Consider the following 13,735-nt stretch of genomic DNA (forward strand, 5'->3'; position numbering starts at 1 on the left):
ATTCATCCCATAACAGGGTTAAAAAGGGGTTGAAAGATTGTATAGGTTATAATTTTATTTAAAGCTAGGAACTTGAAGCTTCGTAAAAAGGTAATTTATTAAGAGAAAAGAAAACTAATTTTAGAGTTTTTGATAATTCATCCCCCAAGGTGGTGAAGGGGGTCGAAAATTTGTATGGAACCCAAATATTTATCGGAGTGCGGGACTTTAATCGTTGTATAAAGGCATATTATTACAATACAAGAAAAGTAATTTCAGCGTTTTTAAAAATTCATCCCCTAAAAGTTTAAACAGGGGTTGAGAGTTGGTAGAGGGTTCAAATTTTATTTAAAGCTAGGAACTTCAAACTTCGTAAATAGGTAGTTAGGTAGTAGGTTTTATTAAATAGTGAACTTGAAAATCTTCTGGGGGTTGAGAGAGATTATATCGAGATTATCGAGAACAATTTTATTCAGTTAGGGGCTTGAAACTTCGTAGCCAGGTTGTGAAAGACAAATCTCATGCGTTGTATACTTAATAATTAACAAATGAATAACCGTCCCTACTGCTATCTTTTGCTGCATAATGTTCTAAGCTAATGTAGAATTTATAACCACAAATATACAAATCCACGCGTACGAAGTCGCGGGCAACAGCTAGTTACTTATAAAAAAATTACAAAAAATAAGAAAACCGACTTCAAACAGGATAAAATAAAATATTATACGTTTTTCATTATATGCGTTACCAACTGATATGTTTGAAGTCGGTGCCAAGCCAAATTTGAAGCATACCATGATTTTAGGGCGATTCGATAAGAATGTGGGTATATGTATGTATACGTTGGATTGCTTCTTACACGACACAGCAATGATCATACTTTCTGTAGATACCTTCAACACACTGTCAATCCCCCTTGGCGCAGTCCGTACCATGTTTGTCGGTACTAGTATTAAACCAATGCGATTGCCGACATGTTTTTAAAGAGCAATTTTTACTAATTTACGAACTGTCCATAGTACTCAGGTGTGGAATTGGGACTCAGTTATTTCCCGCCTCTTATCCAGAGAACTTGATTTCAAAATATAAAACAATTCAAGGACCATCTACTGGGCTTTAACTTTTTACCTGCATGGCAAATTTCACCAGTTTACATGGCAGTTGTTTAGCCGAAAAGGTGATAAAGAGACAGACAGAATTACTTTCACCATTATAATATTAGTACAGTTGTAATGTGATTTATAGACATAAAGCTGATTATTTTTGACCGGTATTGTTACTATTTGTCTTGGCACCGACTTCAAACATATTAGTTGGTAACGCATATACTGAAAAACGGATAATATTTTATTTTATCCTTTTTGAAGTCGGTTTTCTTTTTTTTGTAAAAGTTTTTATTTATCCATTTTTAGTTTTAAGGCACTGTTAAAAGCTTATGAGTTATGAGTGACGCGTGACGCATGAATGAAAAGCGTAATAATGCGGATCACTAAATTCGAAATCATTCCTGTCACTACACAAACACAAAATCCATCCACCGCACCGCCACTGACTCAATCCCTCAATCCCCATCACTCAACCTCACAGCACATCCACCCCTGATCGCGGAACGCCTCGACCCTGAATCCTGAACCACCAACCCTTCAACCGCCATTTCCGGTCTCCTCAGTAGCCTTACCATAAGTCTAACACTGACATTCGCTAGCGTGTGCGTAACTTACTTTCTATGCGCCTCGCTCGTACTGGCATCCTATTAGTGCGAGCGAGATGTATAGAATGTAATTTACGAAGACGTTAGCGAATATGTAGTGTCAAACTCGTGGTAAGGCTACAGTTGTACTTCATCAAATTGGTGATTTTCGGGAGGAAATGCTCGAGTTGCTTAAGAAAACACCCAAATCACCATACTGTACATTTAAAAATTGAGGAGTTCCCTCAATTCCTCATGGATCCCATCATCAGAACAGCACCAGATTAATGTGGGACCACCTTGGAAGTACCTTCTTTCGAATAAAAAAATAATTACTTAAATCGGCCCACTGGTCTCGGAGTAATCGGTGAACATACATAAAAAAAATATAAAAAAAACAGCCACAACCGAATACAGGACCTCCTCCTTCTATGAAATTGAAGTCGGTTAATAAATTAATAAATAAGTGAGAGAGGGATGAATGTATTATACTTATCGTATGGTAGATACTCGTAAATTCTATGGTGCATGTCACGCTGAACTGAATTTTAATAATCGTTTGCGAAGTATAACAATCAATCAACAAACGCTGGTGCAGCGGCATATGGGTTGCTGTTGTTACCGTATTGCAGTCGCGATTCGCGATCAGATCGTTCAATCTGTCATTCACTTTCTCAAGGAGATTGCAGTGACACTGCATGCCCACCCCAACGCAACGCTGTAAGAGTAACGTTGCAACAGTAGGTACCTATAGTAGATTGTTAATCAAGAGATACAAGGCACAAGGCACTCATTTCTGCCGAGGACCCGAAACTGTTTGGCGCTCGAACGTAGTGAGAGCACCAATAAATCGAGGCTGAAATGATGCATTTCACCCGACTTAACACTCTACTTTTCATTTCGAATACCAGGAAAGTAAAATGCATGTTTAAAAAAAATGACAGTATACATTTTTATACTATTTATTGTGGGTACATTCAATTAACAATTTAGGCAAATGAATCGTTATTTATGGAATGGAGGGTTAAGTATCAGAATGGAAATTGTATAACAAATCCATTTAAACCCAAATTTCAATTGCTTATAGTAAAAAAATAATAAAAAATCGTACTTGGAACGTAAAATGCTATAGTGCAGAAACGTATCATTTTCTGCACACCTTTTAGAACAACAATGGGCTTCTTTCAGAGCATGAGAAATGAAAAAAGCTGTTGCAGTCGCCACCCGAATGTCTTAAGTGTTGTACTCGTAGGTGAAAACGCTTATTGTATAATGTATATCAAAGTAAAATAGGTAAATGGTATTCTATGGAACTTGCTAACTGTGTAAACAAGTCACTAGTAAATTGACATTTAGAGACAATTTTAATATGGCGGTTTGTTTACATAGTTAGCAAGTTTAATAGAATGACACTTTGGGTACATATATAAATTTGGTTTGAACTGGTAAAACCTGTTTAATTATGATTTTGATTCGTATCTATAAGATAATTACTTATTATATTATGTTATGAATTCCATACCGCAACGCATTTCAAACTGTCTAAACATTGGTAACTACGCGAAATGTACCTATGCACATACCAATATCCTATCGTGCATGTATCTATAGTACGACCGAGTCCGAAGCGGTGGTGGGCACATTTGTTTGTATACATGTGTTGCCTCACGCATACCCACAAAGATTCACACACATGTAAAACACTGATACGTGTTCTTCGATCACATACTCTTATTTATTCCCAGTTTGTTTGTATATTTTGTAATGACAGAATAGGTAGGTACTGCGATAAACAAAGTTCTAGTTTCAAAGGGTTCTTTTAACATGTCTCTAGGGAGAAGGAATGTCATTGATGTCGAAATGAACACAGCGTAATAGATTAAACAAACAGCCAGTATCATAACCGGGGTCATACTTACAGATAACGTCTCTCAGATTGAACGGAGGTTAACAACACAAAATGTTATCCGTCAACAAAAACACTGCCGTTGCGACTGCACTGTGCAGCGGGCGTTAACCCGGTACGGGCGTTTCGAAAACTTCGCGGTGTAGCGTTTAGAGAATATTCAAAAATAGACCGACCGATACGTTTACACGTGCGAAAGTGCGTGTCTAATCGCTCAGCAAGCACGCCCGCAGCACGATACACGTAATTCGCGACGATAACGCGAAGCGAACTTCGATAACACGCGAAAATTGCTTTGAAAAGTTTCCAGTGCACAAAGTTATTGGGATCGCGGTGCGGACGAAACGCGGCTAAGCGTAGTAGCTGCGCGGCGCTTGGGAGTCAACTGGCGCCGCCGTCTAACCGCACTCCGCGTCCGCGCCGCTCAGGAACACCCACACACTCGCGCAGTTACACACTCACAGCACACTCGCTCACAACCCTCACACACAAACACAGAATGAAACTGATAAACAGCATAAAACAACCACACACGCTGCAACTGCACATGTACACTCAATAAACAGTGTATCCATAGGAGAGTCGGCAAGACGCACTACGCACTGTCCAGTCGCGAGTACTAGTTCGGTGTCACACGTTCATTTCATAGAGACATATCAGCCAGACGCGATAGGAGACACGACACGAGCATTAATGAATGAATTAATTGAAGACGCCGCAGGAAACGAAGCAATTTATGATCTACAATTAATAGTTGTTGCCATTCTCAATTAGACATCCACGCTGTTGAATAAAACAACCGTAGGACAAAATCCCTACACGACACACGAAAAAATTGGTAAAAGTTGTGTAAACAGAACAACTTTTACTATGGGACCAACTACTCCGATATTGGGAACCAACCAACCAACCAATCAACCAAATTTGGCCGTTCCATTTCCATAGACATGTGATCAGCCGAAATATTTGAAACCGTCATATTTTGAGCATAATCGGGTTTGTTTGTTTCTTCTTCTTCCATAGACATGTGATCAGCCGAAATATTTGAAACCGTCATATTTTGAGCATAATCGGCTTTGTTTGTTTGACGTGTAGAACAACAGGCTGTTTAACACGTTCACTGTCCCGTGCCCCACATATGGGTCACGGCAAGCCTCTATTAAAAGGCCGTAAGGTTGACAGTTAACAGTTGGGACAGTGAACGTGTTAATAGATACCTATTTGCGTTACCAGTTCTCAAAGAATGTCAGATTACCATATAAGACATAGCATATCAGTGGTTAAAAAAACATAAACAAACACAGCTGTACCTATACAACTTACAGGCGACCTTTTTAAAAAGTGTGTAAAACCCATTCCAGATGTGTCGACCATTTCGAATACATATATGCGCCTTTCTTCACATGGAGGCACATAAAAACTACAAACCTAACTCAAACAGCAAAGGAAAAGATAAGAAGAGCAATAACTAAAACGTTGATGTAAAATATGCAGCACCACACTTTGCATATCAGTAAACAACGAATTGTAAATATGTAAATATATATGTAGTACGTGAATACACAATATAATACTAAACAACAATGATTTCAAAAGTAAAGATAGGCCATATAAATTCGACTGAACATTCTCGTTTGGTGTGCCTGGGCCCTGAGGGCCTACCGCGAACCACGTTCGACGTGTTACCTCCCTGTCACACTTACGTACGAATTTACAAGTGCGACAGAGAGGCAACACGTCGAACGTGGTTCGCGGTAGGCGCTCTGGGCGGAATGCTACAACGCGAGATCGCCTGCCGTATTCGAACTTCAAGATATTCACAAGAAACGACACGTACTAGATCCATTCTAGATACGTTATAGTTTAGATTTCAACTAGTTCTCTTTTGCAGCGCAATTCGGGCAACCAATGTCACTTTTACGATAAATCGTGTTAGATATCTATTAGATGTGAATTAGATCTCTAAGTAATATCTTGTGGAAATCGTTAAAGAGTATCTCCAGAATCGCGGAAATGTCAAATTTGACAGGTTAGATCTTAAACATATCGTTATCGTATCTTGGCGATGTCTAAAAGATATCTAATAGATATCTATTACAAAATGCGAATCGGGCCCCGCATCACGCGCGCGATTAGTCGAAAAAATAGTTTGGCCGAGTTTAAACTGCACGATTGGCTCAAATTTGTGCGTGACACCTAAAATGAGACCGCTGAACTGGCACCATTCTTAGTCCCGTAAAGTCTTTACGAACTAATATATATAAGTAAATGCTAAACAAGCGATATATAAATTTTGATCCCAGCAGAATCTTGCACAATCTGCACAATTGAATGCGCGGAATGAAATGTTAAACTTTGTCGGTGTTATTTTTAATTTTTGGTTAGTATAATAATAACTATACAAGCAAACGGGAAAACAACAAAATATGAAAAAGTTCTAACACAAACATTTGCAAGATATCTTCCAACTAACTTTTTAGTTTATGATACCATGTGAGCACACCGTATGATGGTTTACCATATTAAGTTTCACAAACACAAACAAAGAAAAAAAATAGGGTACTCACATGAATCGAGTTCTGGTATTCTTTGGAAGTTACCTGAAATAAAAACTATAAAAAAATTAAAAGGGGATTATTGTAGGTTCTTTTTTAATAAAGAAAGCAAATTATGAGTTAATGAGTAAAAAATTGCTCTTTGAGGAGCTAAGGGAAGCTATGATAACTATATAAGTATAGTGTCATTCTATGGAACTTGCTAACTATGTAATCAAAAGTCACTAGTAAATTCATATTTTATGACAGTTTCAATATGGCGGTTTGTTTACATAGTTAGCAAGTTCCATAGAATGACACTACATATTATACTCATGGACACACTTAGAGGAACGCAAAAAAAAAAGGTTTCATTACTGTACCTAATGTAAGGGTAAAAACACCAGAGCACCATTTTAAACAATATTTATTAGGGAATCACAATAATAATCAGAGTTTTGGACTTAGGTAATACGCGACGCCGATCACGCGCAAAAAACGATCTCTAGATGACAGACGTCAAAGTGTTGTAGCATTCCCGATTCTGGTAGTGATGTGAATACCGCTAAATGACGATGCCGCCTTTTAGCTCGGCCATCGCCTGACCCGACCAGCGCCCCGCAGGTCACTGTCATCAGTGCAGCCACTGAAGTCTGCCACAGCCAACGCAGTCGCAGCAAGCTGGATCTTCACCAGGTGGATGTAGCCTCCACCAGTTCAATATTCTGCGAATTGAACAAGCACCTTTTACGCTCAGCCGATATACAAGCCTTGGTCCTTTTGAGTAATTCGACTCGAGTTCCGTTGAAACGGTCTATTTCGTTATTGTCAACTTACACCAAGATATTTAGTTCTATTTCAGTCGAATTGGAGTAAGGGCTTAAGCCGACTGAACCAAATGTAAGAAAGCATGACCAGGCTAGGTACCAAATAATCCGTGGTATGAGAGGTGTTAGGATATGCAAGTCTGCTCAGCACTTGCTTGAAATACACAAAAGGCTTAATTCACGTGCATATGACACCAAGAGGATATAAATACCAATTAATTAATTATGCAAAATAATAAAATATTGCGATGAGCGTGACATCTAGCGGCAGGTAGATAAACCACCCCCTTTTTTTGTAACACCATCTAACATAAATTATTTTCTTGTGAATAACGTCATATAACTTTGAAGGATTTATTAGATTTTGATAAATTTCTAGCATGTATACCCATGCAGCTAACCCAAACCTTCCATTGAGCGGTGCGTTCATACTGACCGCTTAACGTAACAATGACTATTTGTGTCGTTTTAAAAGCAAAGACTTGGAACAAACTCACAATTGGCTTCTCCGTTGTAGGATGTAAGACTCCCTCGCATGCACGCACAAAAATGCGTACAACTCGTGAGAGGCTAACATGGGACACGTCTCATGCATGTGCGGAGCTGCCTAGGCTAGGACACCACTGCCCTTGTAGGCGCAACGACCGTAGAAGTCGGCCCTTCACGATAAGGTTGTCACGGAGCCCGGTGCACGCACTCGCTACAACTGGGTATTTCGAACAGGCACTCCCTCCAACTCTACTGGATCCGGTACTTCGCCAGCGATCCCTAGAAGGTATAAGTGCAAGCAACCCTTTCAAGGTAACCTTGAGATCATCAGTCTTAAGGTCATTAAAATATCCTTTTGTAAACAAGGTCTCAAGCCAACCTCTCAAGGTCAACAACAAATAGTACGATACGATATAGATAAAACATTCATCGGTAGTAGAAATAATGGTCCTCTTAAGGATAATATCATATCACATGCAATGGTCCGCCTCTTAAAGCCTGCACTGCAGATACCAGGAACAAACTAGCCTGTTAAAGATAGTCTTGTATCACATGCAATGGTCCGCCTCTTAAGGCCTGCACTGCAGATATACCAGTAACAAAATTAGCCTATTAAGGATAATCTAAGCTCACATGCAACGGTCCGCCTTTTAAGGCCTGCATTGCAGCAAATACCCGTAACAACCATCCTCTTAAGGATAGTCTTATATCACATGCAATGGTCCACCTCTTAAGGCCTACACTGCAAATACCAGTAACAACCATCCTCTTAAGGAAAGTCTTATATCACATGCAATGGTCCGCCTCTTAAGGCCTACACTGCAAACACCAGTAACAACCATCCTCTTAAAGATAGTCTTATATGACATGCAATGGTCCGCCTCATAAAGCCTACACTGCAAATACCAGTAAACAACCATCCTCTTAAGGATAGTCTATATCACATGCAATGGTCCGCCTCTTAAAGCCTACACTGCAAATACCAGTAACAACCATCCTCTTAAGGAAAGTCTTATATCACATGCAATGGTCCGCCTCTTAAGGCCTACACTGCAAATACCTGTAACAACCATCCTCTGAAGGATAGTCTTATATCACATGCAATGGTCCGCTTCTTAAAGCCTACACTGCAAATACCAGTAACAACCGTCCTCTGAAGGATAGTCTTATATCACATGCAATGGTCCGCCTCTTAAGGCCTACACTGCAAATACCTGTAACAACCATCCTCTGAAGGATAGTCTTATATCACATGCAATGGTCCGCTTCTTAAAGCCTACACTGCAAATACCAGTAACAACCGTCCTCTGAAGGATAGTCTTATATCACATGCAATGGTCCGCCTCTTAAGGCCTACACTGCAAATACCTGTAACAACCATCCTCTGAAGGATAGTCTTATATCACATGCAATGGTCCGCTTCTTAAAGCCTACACTGCAAATACCAGTAACAACCGTCCTCTGAAGGATAGTCTTATATCACATGCAATGGTCCGCCTCTTAAGGCCTACACTGCAAATACCTGTAACAACCATCCTCTGAAGGATAGTCTTATATCACATGCAATGGTCCGCTTCTTAAAGCCTACACTGCAAATATCAGCAACAACCACCCTCTCAAGGATAGTGACAAGCAACAGGCCGCTCCTTAAAGCCTCTGTTGCGATTACCGGCGCCAGGAAGTAGCCTATTAAGGATAGCATCCCTTGCCAAGACTAAAGTAACAGCCCTTCTTAAAGAGCACATAATAATTAAAGCTCTATAGCAGACATTGAAGAGAGTAAGTAATATAAATAAAATAATCACTCAGTTCTCAATCAGAGTGTCTCATAAAATTATATCTCAGTTCCTAATCTGAGAATATACTCGTAGTCAGTTCTTAATCTGAAAACGGTACCTGAAATAACAGCATTTGCCCTTAACATGGGAAATATAAAATAATAAGCAGTTGCTACTATGCAACCAATTGTAAATGATCATGTGCAACTTGGCTTGCCTCTTCCGTGCCCCTAAATAAAGGCAACACTCTTACTATACCAACATTGAACTACAGTAGAGCCTGAACAGAAGTTCATGTTATCGAGGTTCCTCTCTTACCCAGGTTCGCCTTATCGAGGTTTCACAAATTGTATTTTTCAACCATCATGAAGTGTATATTGATAATGACCAATCAGTCAAATCATGGCACATATGCTTAAACCATAAAGCTTCCAATCCCAAGACACACATGGTTGATTTTCTCCAGCTGTGCATGTGCATTTTATGTGTAGATAACTCAACACATCATCATCCAGGTTAACTTATACCTGCACAAAACTAAATAATTTTGTTAAATGCCATGCAAGCACACATTGTAAGATAAATGAGTTCATAACATAATAAACCACAATTTATGCATTTTTCAAAACAATGAAATACATACTTAGTGAACCCACAAAATTTGTGAAACATATTATTATTTATAACTTCTGATTTATGAAACCCAGAAGTAATAAAAGTGTACTGTTTATTAATGCAAACGGTACCATAACACACTACAAGTTCAGACGAAAACCGTCAATAACTTCAAACAGTAGCTCATGACATGATATTCTTCGGTCAATGTTCATTAGCAGTGAATGGGTTAAAATAGTTATTTGGAAAGCTTTAACCAAGCTATTTACCTTCGTTTAATATTCACCCATAAAACACTTATCGGACTGGAACGTTTAGAGTCCAGTCGCACTTGTATGTAAAAGACATGTATCATGTAGACCGTCAATATCCATATTGACTCCTGAAAGTATTTACCTCGCTTACCATTAGCAACAACCTGCTTTACCAGTGTCATACTCAGCTCAGTAAGTATCTAGTTCAATATGTCCATCTCTTTGACAAGATTAAACCTTGGAAACACCTATAATCATACTTCATCGGTGCAAGTATTATAAAATTATGGTCAAAACTTCACCAGCAATAAAGTTTTGTTATAAGGAAATGCATCTGAAACATACTGTTAGAACACAAATGATTATCATTGTCAATAACTCAAACACTTGACAATGTCATGCCAATAAGTTTCATTGGTTTGGTAAGTCTGTTTAAATATATGTCTTTGGTTCATTTTATAACATGACATTTTGTGAAACATATTTGCAATGCAAACTTAAACCAACATCCCAATGAACAAAACAACAACCACAACATACTATAAGCTGTATGCAATTAATTTGTATAAACATTCATAAGATTTTTCATACATAGAACCAATCAATAATATATACAGACAGAAATTTTCTCAACATCTCAAATGATTTACTGCCTTATTTATCAGTATATCTGCAGCTTAATGTTAATTGCAAAGATGCAGGAGGTTATATGTGATATGAACTGTCTTTTAAAATATTCAGTCCGAGGAGGCTCCGGAAACATGGAACGACTACATTTGTCACAGACACTACTAACCAGCTTGAAATAAATGTCACCTTTCGCTTATTCACAAAGCACATTTTACCAACCACACACAGTCAATGTAACACATACTGACCGTTAGTGTACATGTAGAACATGAACAAACATTTTATTTCTAAATAAATACCTCATTTTCCATGACATCGGAGTATAGCCACTTATCAACATATTTTCTCCATATATGAATTATGAGCACTAGGACATAATATACCTGGCATCCATAACCAATTAACAAATATTACCCATGTCCATTTGGGTTCATTATAGAGGCCTGACCCGATAGTCACTCTAGTGCGTTCAACGACGGTATGGTCGTTCAATTCAAGAATCATTGCTGTCAAATTTCTGGAAATTACACAAACCAAAAACACACCAACAAAGCATTATTTCAGTTGCAATAAGCATGTGTAATATCACACACACACACATATGAAACAACAAGTAATTTCTCCTCATTGTCGTTGTAACCAATATTCCAGTGTTTTTGAAAACTTGTAATCTATTTTAATTTGACTGAAAGGATAAAGTATTAAATAGCACTCATTGTTAATCATGAAAGCATAATACCAACATACATATAGTATCAATCAAGGCTAAGTTTACATTACCAAACTTGTTTTGTATGCTTTTTACTTGAATGTAAATTTCACCACGACACAAACTTTAGAAAATGATCATAGCATTTTGTTAATATGTCATGTAGACATACTTAATCACATTATGTTATGTATCTGAAAGCACATAGATTACAAAAATAACACAACATATAAGTAAGGCAGTGAATATTTACCACTATGGCCCCGGAGCACTGTTAGGTGTTGGATCGACAGACTTCTTACCTCAGTTAACTTTTACCTGAGTTACTCTATAATCCCAAGGATTTATTTCATTCATACCAATATCAAAATTCAATTGTACCTAATGGTATCTGTCAGCTTATGTCTTGTGATCTTCTGCTGTGAATATTGTAATACCTACATGCCAGCAGCTTTATTACACTGTCAATATGTTTTATTTTTGACAGTCATGATCATTGATGTACATAAACTGAAATAGGTATCTGAAATCAAACACAAAACACACAAAACACACGGCAAAGGTACGATACGCCAGCCAATAGCCGGCACAGGTTAGTTTTGTAGGCTATTCTTGTAGGTATGATTTTGACACCAATCTTGGACTTTGTATATTTAAGTCCCTAACTGATGAGTGGTGTTGGTGCATTTACTCATTACAATCAGATTAACGATCAGAACAATGAAACAAGGAAGGACTACGCGCGGTAAATTTCGTAATGTCAATTTCGACAAATTATATCGTAGTAGGCGGGAATCCACTATCCCACTTCTGAAGCTGTAAGGGTAAAAACACCAGAGCACCATTTTAAACAATATTTATTAGGGAATCACAATAATAATCAGAGTTTTGGACTTAGGTAATACGCGACGCCGATCACGCGCAAAAAACGATCTCTAGATGACAGACGTCAAAGTGTTGTAGCATTCCCGATTCTGGTAGTGATGTGAATACCGCTAAATGACGATGCCGCCTTTTACTAATTTCAAAATTTGTAATTTAACTTTTTTTTAGAGAATACTAATGTCCATGAGTGTATTTTATTTAAACCCTGTAGTTGACTCTGTGCACCAAGCTCAAATCACCTGGGTTAATTAAGTAAGCTAAAAATACACTTAATTCACCTTTACGTCATTGTCAATTTTATTTTTAGAGAATACTAATGTCCATGAGTGTATTTTAAACCCTGTAGTTGACTCTGTGCACCCAGCTCAAATCACCTGGGTTCATTAAGAAAGCTAAATAAAATACACTTAATACACCTTACGTCATTGTCAATTTTATTTATTACTTTCAACTGATTTTAATAATTTTACTCAAGTATGTAAAACAAGATAGAAGAGGATCGGACCTATAAGTCAAAATAGCTCTTTTTAGGGTTCCGTACCCAAAGGGTAAAAACTGGACCCTATTACTAAGACTCCGCTGTCCGTCCGTCCGTCCGTCCGTCTGTCACCAGGCTGTATCTCGCGAACCGTGATAGCTAGACAGTTGTAATTTTCACAGATGATGTATTTCTGTTGCCGCTATAACAACAAATACTAAAAACAGAATAAAATAAAGATTTAAGTGGGGCTCCCATACAACAAACGTGATTTTTGACCGAAGTTAAGCAAAGTCGGGCGGGGTCAGTACTTGGATGGGTGACCGTTTTTTTGCTTGTTTTGCTCTATTTTTTGTTGATGGTGCGGAACCCTCCGTGCGCGAGTCCGACTCGCACTTGGCCGGTTTTTATTTTATAACGTCATAGCATAGCACTCATAGTATTTCAGTAAAATTAAGTAAATATAATAAGATGGTATATTATGCATTTAGAGATAATTATATCAACAATTATTACTTAAATTTAACTGTCTGTGTAAGAAATTATATTTGGCTTTTGTTATCAATTCTTCTGCCACGGCATTACTCTAGTATCTTATTATGGTGCCTTGATTAAATATGCAACTATTACTCGTGATTTTGTGTAAAGTGTTCGTACAAAATGTAACAAAGCGCTCTGCTAATAATAACACCTCACGTTTTCGAATTTCGCACTTGTTATTAAAGCTTCATGAATTTCAGAAAAGACATTTGTTAGAATGGACGCGAATTCTATTTTCAGCGCCACTATACGACTGGACCATACCATTTCCGTTCAGTGGCTTTGCTTTGTTATACCTGAAGTAAATTAAACATTCATTTCTGTATGCGGTTTTGTATTCACAATTCATTTTATAAAGGCATAAAATATAGTAGCGTAGTGTCAAACATAACTGCTTACATACATAGTATACCTACAATAC

General features: G+C 38.0%; 1 protein-coding gene across 1 annotated transcript in view; it reads right to left on the bottom strand.

Moving 5' to 3' along the window:
- The window catches only part of LOC134654136 (dual 3',5'-cyclic-AMP and -GMP phosphodiesterase 11-like), a 207,290-nt gene extending 203,230 nt beyond the window's left edge, over window positions 1–4,060 (bottom strand). The window contains exon 1 of the mRNA XM_063509585.1: window positions 3,589–4,060. The gene's annotated coding sequence lies outside the window, so the exon portion shown is untranslated. The remainder of the gene's footprint in view (window positions 1–3,588) is intronic.
- Window positions 4,061–13,735: the final 9,675 nt, after the last annotated feature.

This window comes from Cydia amplana, chromosome 14, assembly GCF_948474715.1.
Source record: "Cydia amplana chromosome 14, ilCydAmpl1.1, whole genome shotgun sequence".
Classification (NCBI taxonomy): domain Eukaryota; kingdom Metazoa; phylum Arthropoda; class Insecta; order Lepidoptera; family Tortricidae; genus Cydia; species Cydia amplana.